The sequence below is a fragment of the Manis javanica genome, chromosome 18 (genome assembly GCF_040802235.1).
Source record: "Manis javanica isolate MJ-LG chromosome 18, MJ_LKY, whole genome shotgun sequence".
Lineage (NCBI taxonomy): Eukaryota > Metazoa > Chordata > Mammalia > Pholidota > Manidae > Manis > Manis javanica.
This window is the reverse complement of record NC_133173.1, coordinates 22,177,501-22,186,383: the sequence shown is the minus strand read 5'-3', so window position 1 is coordinate 22,186,383 and position 8,883 is coordinate 22,177,501. Positions and strand designations below refer to the sequence as shown.

At 47.8% G+C, this 8,883-nt stretch overlaps 1 long non-coding RNA gene across 3 annotated transcripts in view; it reads right to left on the bottom strand.

Moving 5' to 3' along the window:
• Window positions 1–1,378: 1,378 nt before the first annotated feature.
• Window positions 1,379–8,883, bottom strand: part of LOC140847282 (uncharacterized) — a 13,353-nt gene continuing 5,848 nt past the window's right edge. For all 3 annotated transcript variants that reach the window (XR_012127122.1, XR_012127124.1, XR_012127123.1), the window contains 2 exons: window positions 7,267–8,883; window positions 1,379–6,091 (listed from right to left, as the gene is read on the bottom strand). The exon at window positions 7,267–8,883 is cut by the window's right edge and continues 574 nt beyond it. This is a non-coding gene — a long non-coding RNA (uncharacterized lncRNA). The remainder of the gene's footprint in view (window positions 6,092–7,266) is intronic.

Below are 8,883 nucleotides of genomic sequence, written 5' to 3'. Positions count from 1 at the left end.
GGGTTTCAGCACCAATGAAAGGAAAGGAGCGACACATAGCAGCAATTCACCGGAGAGTTCCGCTTTATTAGGGAAAGGTGCTGGGTTATATAGGAAGGGGCATGAATTGATTGAGGTGTCACTTCTACAGGGCTGGTGGCTATTGGCTAGGTGCTGGGATTGGGAGGGGGGTGAGAGGTGATTGGGCTTCAGGTAGCGCCGGCGGGAACTGAGGACGCTGAAGTGAAGGTGGAAGTTTGCCATCTTACTGGTGGGGACCCTTCAGTAACAAGCTTCAAACTGAGTGTATCCGCTATGCCCCCAGCACAGAGTTGCCTGTCCTCTTGACACACCCCACCCCTGATACCGGGGTTCTTGTTTGCAGAGTTGAAGAATGAACTTAGCAAACACCCAAGGTAGGAGAGCCAGGGAAACTTTTATTGAGAGAGACAGTGAGAGGACAGACAGAGCTCCTTGCTTGTGCCAGGAAGGGACAAGGGAGCCCGGGGTGGTGTGTTGGGCTTTTATAGGCAGTCAAGGATTTTTGGGAACTGAGGTCCTAGGGTGTGGACTTGCACCACCTGCCCTGCCCTCAAGGTGGGCTGGGTTGTTGTCTGTTTGCTAGGGCTGTTTACAGTGAGGTCACGGGTTATGCTGAAATACCCTTGCATAACCTTGAGGAACACTCAAACACTCCAGGCCAAGTTGCTCTCCTGGCCTTTTGACCTTTAATTGATCTCACTGAAGATGTCTATATTCTTAGTCTGGTATCTTTTCCCTAGAGAATTAGTGTGACCTTAACTTTGCATAGTGCTTAACACAGAGTTTCAATAGGGACTTCTTTGCCCATTGTTACATTGTTCTGACTGTAAATATTCTGCCCTGCTTTTCCCGGAGGACTTCACCCTACTCTGTCTAAGCCCATGGTCCTTGTCTTACTCCCAGTCCATCAGTGACACTGTCACTGTCCCCCAATACCTGCACCCCAGCATGCATCTTTGAGTCCACAGTTTCGCATCTCTCCAAACATTATCATGTGTCTCTAGTTTGTTCTTTCAAGTTATGAGGAAAATGTTGAAAAATTCTGCAAATACCATTTGGCTCCTTCAAGGTTCAGCATGAACTTGAGAGGCTTACACTTAGAGCTATTAAGAATGCAAATGAATTCTTGAAATGGATTTGGTGTTGAATGCACGAGAGTAGGATTGAAATGAAGATGGAACATTTATTTAATCCAGGACCTTAAAAAAAGCTTTAAAAAGTGTTGTGCCCAAAGTCGTGAATCCCAAGGAGACCACCAAGGAGCCAACACGGATGCAAAAGCAAGGAGCCTTTATTCGAGCTAGCCCAAGCTCAATCTCACACCTGGCCAACGCAGTGGCCAGGTGCCAGAGGGAGCCCGCATTTTCCCCAGAACAAAGGTTTTATACATTTCCAGGGCAGTTTGGGGGGGTGATGGTCGTGGCCCTGGCTGATTGGCTGGGCCTGGGGGTAGTTGGGGGGTGATGGCTGTGTCTCTGGTCAGTTGGCAGGGTCCAGGGGTGGTGGGTGCACTTCTTGCTGACTGGAGGGGAGAGAGAGACTAAGCTCCGATTGGCTGAAATAGGATCCGGGTCCCAACTGGCTGAGGTAGACCCTGGGTCCTGATTGGCTGAGGTAGAATTCAGGAGCTTGCCCTTTCATTCTCCCCTTTCTTTGGATCTTAAAAAAAAGGGGGGGACCCAATCATGTGTCTAATGAGGTTTCACAGTTGTAAGGAGATAAAGGCTGATACTATTGTCTCAGCACCATTAGCTGGACTGTATTAATTCTATTTTTAACAAAAGTCATCAGTCTATTGAGGATACATGGTCCAAAGGTAAGCAAGAGTACCAATATTACCAGAGGGCCCATTAAGGTGGAGATTAAGGTTGTTAACCATGGGGAAGTGTTAAATAGAGATTCAAACCATCCCTGTTGTTGTTCCCGTTCTCTCTTGCGTTTAGCTAAGCCTTCCTGGACTTTGGCCATAGATTCTCTTACTACTCCTGAATCATCAGTGTAAAAACAGCACTCTTCTCCTAGTGCAGCACATAATCCTCCTTGTTGGAGGAATAATAAATCAAGCCCTCTTCAATTTTGGAGTACAACCTCGGATAGGGAGGTGAGAGATTTCTCTAAATGACTAATGGAGTTCTCTATTCTTTCTATATCTTCATCTACGGCCACTCTAAGGGATGTCATTCCTGATTGCTGAGTGGCTAGGGAGGCTATGTCAGTTCCAGCCCCAGCTACTCCTAAAGTCAATAGGGTAGCAATGGTTAAGGCAGTGATGGGCTCTCTCTTATTTCTTTGGTCTGTTCCTTTACTCCAGTGAGAATACATGCTTTCTTCAGGGTGGTAGAGGATGCAGGGTATCACAGTCACTAAGATACAGAATTCTTTAGAGGCATTAAAGATGGAGGTTGAGAGGCATGGGGTGAGGCCAGTCTTGGAACATATCCACCATCCATTATTTCCTGGGGTCAGCCACTTTATGTTATTCCAACTAGGGGTGGCATTTATGGAAGTGCAGAAACGTTGTTTACTCTGTGGTGCTTTTCCCAGGCAGGTTCCTTTACCGCTTACATGTTGTAGCGTTAAGCCTATTTTATGGTCTCCCCATGAACACTGAGAGGGATCTTCACCAGTAGATACATTAGAAGTGGCATTCAGGCCTATGGCTTCATAAAAGGGAGGCTTTATATCATAACATAGCCAGCATGAGGCTGTGAGGTTAGGGCTGGTAACATTAAGGGTCTCATACATAGCATACATCAGTTTCCATAGGGGGTCTTCACTGGCCTGCACTGTAGGTGCTGGGAGGGTTACAGAGGTATTAATCTGGGGTTCTGTCACTTCTTTCAAAGTGCTCTTAATATCTAGGTTTTTAGTAGGGATGGGAGGAGCTAATACCTGATTTGGACCCATAGGAGCTGCTTTGATCTCAGACTTATGGATAACTAGTTTAATGGTTAAGAGTCCACTTGGGTAAGGGCTGACCCAGGCGAACTGGCCCATATCAAGCTGAAAACCCCAAGTTATCCCAAATATCCAGGACTTTTCATTTTTAGCCCGTTCTTGGTTAAATTGCACACGCACTTGGGGTACCCTGTTGTCAGGGTCTCTGAGAGTGAATTTAACTAAATCTCGATTCCCGACTGCCCACTTCTGGGGCCCATGATTAGAGGTTACACAACTCCAGCTTTTGCAGTAAACACTTTCTAGGCCACCACAGGTCTTCCAGTTATTTCTCAGATTGCCAGGGCAGGCCCAGAACCCTTGTGCTTGTCCTTGAGCTGTGTCAATAAATGTCCATTTTTGTAGGACATGGTAATTGTGTTCTCTCCCTCTCATGAATCCAAAAAGCTCCCTGAGGTCTAAATATAAATCTGGCCACCATGTGTTTAGTGTGTGTGGTTTCATTGAGGGTTTTACCAGTTTGTCCATCTGTCAGGATCCATGTCTGCCTTTAGGGTTGATGGGGGTTAGGGTTGCTTGGTTTGGCATGAGGAAGGCATAGTATAAGCAAACACTAGTGAGGTAAATGTGAATGGCGCAGTCTTAGCTTTAGAGGATTGTCTTTGTGTGGCTGACTTCTCCATTTTGGAACAAAGTCCTTGAGAATGGTGTGTGGGTCAGCTGGTTGGACATGAGTGTAATGGACCCAAGGAGTAATCCTGTTGACTTTGAGAGCAGTGGGAGTGGTCAGGATCACCACGTAGGGTCCCTTCCAGTGGGGTTGGAGTGTCTGGTGTTGGTATCTCCGGACATACACCCAGTCACCTGGACGATAGCGATGCGGTTCTGGAGGGGGTCTGGTCTCATAAAGAGCTTTCAGCTTAGGCCAGACCTGCTCATGGGTCCATTGCAATACTTGGAGGGAAAAAAGGAGTCAGTCATCATCAAATTCAGCAAGTACTTCGGGTTTGAGAGTGGGAATAATAGGTGGAGGAATGCCATACATGATTTCAAAGGGAGTAAGTACCATCTTATATGGAGAGTTATGCACCCGATGAATGGCAAAGGGAAGGAGAGTTACCCAGTCTCCGCCAGTCTCTAGGGCTAATTTAGTCAAGGTCTCTTTTAAAGTTCTGTTCATTCTTTCTACCTGTCCTGAACTTTGGGGCCTGTATGCACAATGTAATTTCCAATCTGCCCCAAGAACCTGTGTTACTCCCTGTGTTACCTCGGAAGCAAATCCTGGTCCATTGTCTGAGCTTATCTTGGCAGGAAAACCATACATTGGCTGGATGTCTTCTAACAGTTTCTTGGTCACGGTCTTCACTGTCTTATGCTCGGAGGGAAACGCCTCGATCCAACCTGAAAAAGTGTCTACAAACACTATCAAATACCTGTACCCGTATTTTCTGGGCTTTACTTCCGTGAAGTCTACTTCCCAATAGGCGCCTGGTCTGTCTCCTCAGAGTCTGGCACCAGGGTTGGGTGCCTGGGCTGTCGCATTTGTCAGTTGGCAAGCTTTGCAGCTCACTACGATGTGTCTAATTTTTTATTGAGAGTCTTTGATAGTGATGTGAGCATGTCGTACCAAGTCTTCCATTTTTCTCATCCCCATGTGTGTGACCTGATGCATTTTGCTCAGGACACATTGTCCTAATTCTTCTGGCAGAATGATGCAGTCGGCATCTCTTCACCACCCATCTATGTAGTTGGTCATGGGCAGCTGCTTGATTCATTTTGTGTCTCCATCAGTGTAGGAGGGGGTGTCTGGAAGGTTGGGCGCCCCTGGGTCTGGCAATGTGGTCACTAGGGCATGGTCCACAGAAAGGGCTGCCTGTTTGGCATGCTGGTCTGCCAATTTATTTCCTTTGGCCACCGGGGTGTCAGATTTTTGATGGCCCAGGCAATGAATTATTGCCAGTGCTTTGGGCAGCCAAAGGGCCCATAGGAGGCCAAGAATTTCTTCTTTATTTTTGATGGTTTTTCCCTCTGCAGTTAATAGCCCCCTCTCTATATATATGGCTCCATGTATGTGGGCAGTGGCAAATGCATACCTACTGTCCATATAGACATTAAAGCATTTGCCTTTGGCCATAGTCAATGCTCTAATCAATGTGATCAGCTCTGCCTGCTGGGCTGAAGTCCCTGGAGCCAGCGGCTCAGCCCAGACAGTTTCTGTCTCGGTTGTCACAGCTTCCCCTGCTTGCATGAAGCTGCTTCCATCAGTGTACCAGGTGGCATCTGCTTCTGTCAGTGGGTCATCTCGCAGGTCAGTTCTGACTCCGTGAACATGAGCCAGGATTTCTCCACAATCATGGAGTGGTGCCTCCCAGTCTGGGTCAGGGAGGAGGGTGGCTGGATTCAGTGAGGCCAGTGTCTGGAACAGAATTCTAGCAGGATTTAAAAGCAGTCCTTGGTAATGCGTTAGTCGGGCATTACTTATCCATCTATCTGGTGGCTGTTTGAGCACCCCTTCAATTGCGTGTGGGGTAGTGACACTTAATTCTTGTCCTAGTGTTAGTTTGTCTGCATCTTTGACCATGGTAGCCACTGTGGCATTGATTCACAGACAGGGGGGCCATCCAGTGGTGACAGTGTCTAGCCGCTTGGAGAAATAAGCTATGGGCCTTTTCCAAGGGCCAATGTATTGTATCAGCGCTCCTTTAGCTACTCCTTTACTTTCATCTACGTATAGATAGAAAGGTTTAGTTAAATCAGGAAGCCCCATTGCAGGTGCAGAGAGTAAGTCCTGCTTCAGTCTAGTGAATGAGTTATCCATAGTCTCTGTCCATGTAAACTCCTGTTTTTGTTTGGTGGCTTCATAAAGGGGTCTAGCTATTTCTGCAAAACCTGGGATCCACAATTGGCAGTATCCTGCAGACCCTAGGAATTCACGCATTTGGCGGACATTTTGTGGGCGTGGTATTCTTAAGACAGTCTCTTTTCTTGCTTCTGTGAGCCATCTCTGCCCCCCTTTTAATTTATAGCCTAAGTAGCTTACCTCCGTCTTGCAGATTTGGGCCTTTTTAGCCGAGGCTCAGTAACCCAAGGCTCCTAGTGTAGAAAGCAGGTCTTTGGTGCCTTGCAGGCATGTCTCCTGGTCTTCAGTGGCTACCAGGATATCATCTACATACTGTAAAAGAGTTAATTCTGGATGTTTAGATCAGAACTCACTTAGATCTTCATGTAGGACCTCATCAAAGATGGTGGGTGAGTTCTTGAACCCTTGGGGGAGCCTAGTCCAGGTGAGCTGGCCGCTAATCCCTTTTTCCAGATCTGTCCACTCAAAGGCAAAGATGTCCTGGCTCTTAGGTGCTAGGGGCAAGCTGAAAAGGGCATCTTTTAAATCTAGGACCGTATACCAGGTTTGGGTAGGAGGCAATGAGCTGAGGAGGGTGTACGGATTTGGGACCATTGGGTGTACATCTGTCACCCGCTTGTTTACCTCACGCAAGTCTTGGACTGGTCGATAGTCAGTTGAATTTGGTTTTCGGACTGGTAATAGGGGGGTATTCCACGCTGACTGGCAAGGTCTCAGTATACCCAACTCGAGTAATCTTCTAATGTGTAGGGTGATTCCAGTTTTTGCCTCAAGTGGCATCGGGTATTGCTGGACCCTGACTGGATCCGTGCCCGATTTCAGTTCTATAAATATTTCCGGCCTATGTTGAGCTAATCCCACTCCCCCTCTCTTGGTCCAAGCTTGGGGAAATGTCTGTAGGCAATATTCTAAGTCATGCATTGGCGATAAGGGTGCCTGGTGCAGGCGGTACTCATCTTCAAGGCTTATAGTGAGCACCTGTATTGGATGTCCTTCTTTGTCTAGAATTTTTGTCCCTTCTTGGTGGAAGCTGATCTGTGCCCCCACCTTGGTGAGCAAGTCTCGGCCTAATAAGGGGTGGGGGCATTCTGGGATGACCATGAACAAGTGGGATACCTGGCCCCTGCCAAGATCCACTGTTCTTTGGGTAGTCCATGAATATTGTTTCATCCCAGTAGCTCCCTGTACCCATGAGGTTTTATCTGCCAATTTTCCCTGGGGTTTTCATAGAACAGAGTGCTGAGCTCCGGTGTCCACAGGAAATTCTACAGGATGCCCCTCCACTTTTAGGGTTACCCTGGGCTCAGGGAGGGGTGCCAAACCCCGTTGTCCCTAGTCATCAATGCCTTCAGTACCCAGGATAGTAATGGGGGCCTTTTTGGGTCTTTTGTTAGGACAGTCTTTGACCCAATGGCCTTCTTCTTTGCAATATGCACACTGGTTCTTATTTAACTTGGGGCGGTTCCCTCGGGTGAGGTCTTCCTTACCTTGTCCAGTGGCCAGTTTCTTAAGGTGTCTCTGTCAGTCCTGAGGGCTCTCTGCAGTCGTAGACAGCAGTATTTTAGGCAAGTTTCGAGTTTGGTGGTCGTTTATTCTTGTCTGTAGTTCTTCCGGACTCTCTTGATTATTAAAAACTCTTTCTGTCACCACTACCAGGTCCTGCAAGTTCTTTTCTCCTAATCTCTCTACTCTCTGTAATTTTCTCTTTATGTCTGGAGCGGCTTGGTTAACGAAAGCCATAACTATAGCGGCTCTGTTCTCTGGAGTTGCAGGATCCACGGGGGTGTACTAACTAAAGGCCTCCATGATCATATCTAGAAATGCCGCTGGGCTTTCATCCCTGCCTTGTTGAATATTATATACCTTAGCCAAATTAGTGGGTTTTCATGCAGCCGCCCTGAGACCTGCCAACAAAGTCTGGTGATAGAACCGGAGTCTCTCCTTACCTTCTGCTGAATTGAAGTCCCAGTCTGGACAAGAGAGGGGAAAAGCAGCATTTATGAGCTCTGGGTTCTGGGTCGGCTGTCTGTTGTCTCCCAGAACTGACTTCCAGGCTTCCACCTGGATCCTTTCTCTCTCCTCAGTAGTAAAAAGGACCTGTAAGATCTGTTGGCAATCATCCCAAGTGGGCTGATGGGTAAAAAGAACAGTATCTAAGAGGTTAATAAGATCTTCGGGGTTTTCTGAGAACTTAGCATTCTGAGTTCTCCAGTTATAGAGGTCGCTAGTGGAGAACGGCCAATAGTGCATTGGCTGTCCTTCTGTTTCATCAGTGGGCCCTGCAGCATGCAGGGGGAGGACAGTTGAGTCAGCAGGCTCTTGACTGAGGGGCTGCCCGATGGACCTGACCCCATGTCCCTACCGCAGGTCCGTGTGCAGGTGCTCCTCCTTCAGGGACAGGAACAGGAACCAGTTCTTCCGGAACTGGTTCCCCTCCACCTTGTTCCACTGGCTCTGCTGGCAGGGTGATTGGGAGGGGCTTATAGGGTGGTGGGAAGATCAACTCCTCTGAGCTGGTGTCCTGCATAACTGGGTAAAGTGATGGTTTGGTTTCTTTAGGTCCTGAGTCTCTCTGAGACTTTGGGACTGGACCTTGTAGGGCTAAGACTTTGGGTGTGGGGTCTGCCCTGGATGGAAGGAAAGGTTTAAGCCATGAGGGAGGGTTTTCAATTAAGTCCTGCCAGACTAAGATGTAGGGAATTTGGCCAGGACGGCCCTGGGCTCCTTTCCTGAAGATAACACCTTTCACCTGTAAGAGAGTGGTTAGATTAAAAGTTCCCTCTGGCAGTCATCCAGCGTTAAAAGATGGCCACTCAGAGGTGCAGAAAACACGAAACTTTCCCTTCCTGACGTCCGTGCTCAAATTGCGAGCTCTCTCCCTAACATCTGAAAAATGGTCTGTCATGAGAGATAAAGGAGTCATCGGTGTCTGTCCCATTTCTTCTGTCAACAACAAGACTACAATAAACACAATAGCCAACAAACAGGCGCCTACAGAGAAGAATCTACCGCGACCGCAGAGGCAAAACTGAAAGTAAGTTGAGGGTCTGTCAGACTGCAGCGGCAGCCGACTTTCTTCACAGATGAGGACCTCGTCCTCCAGG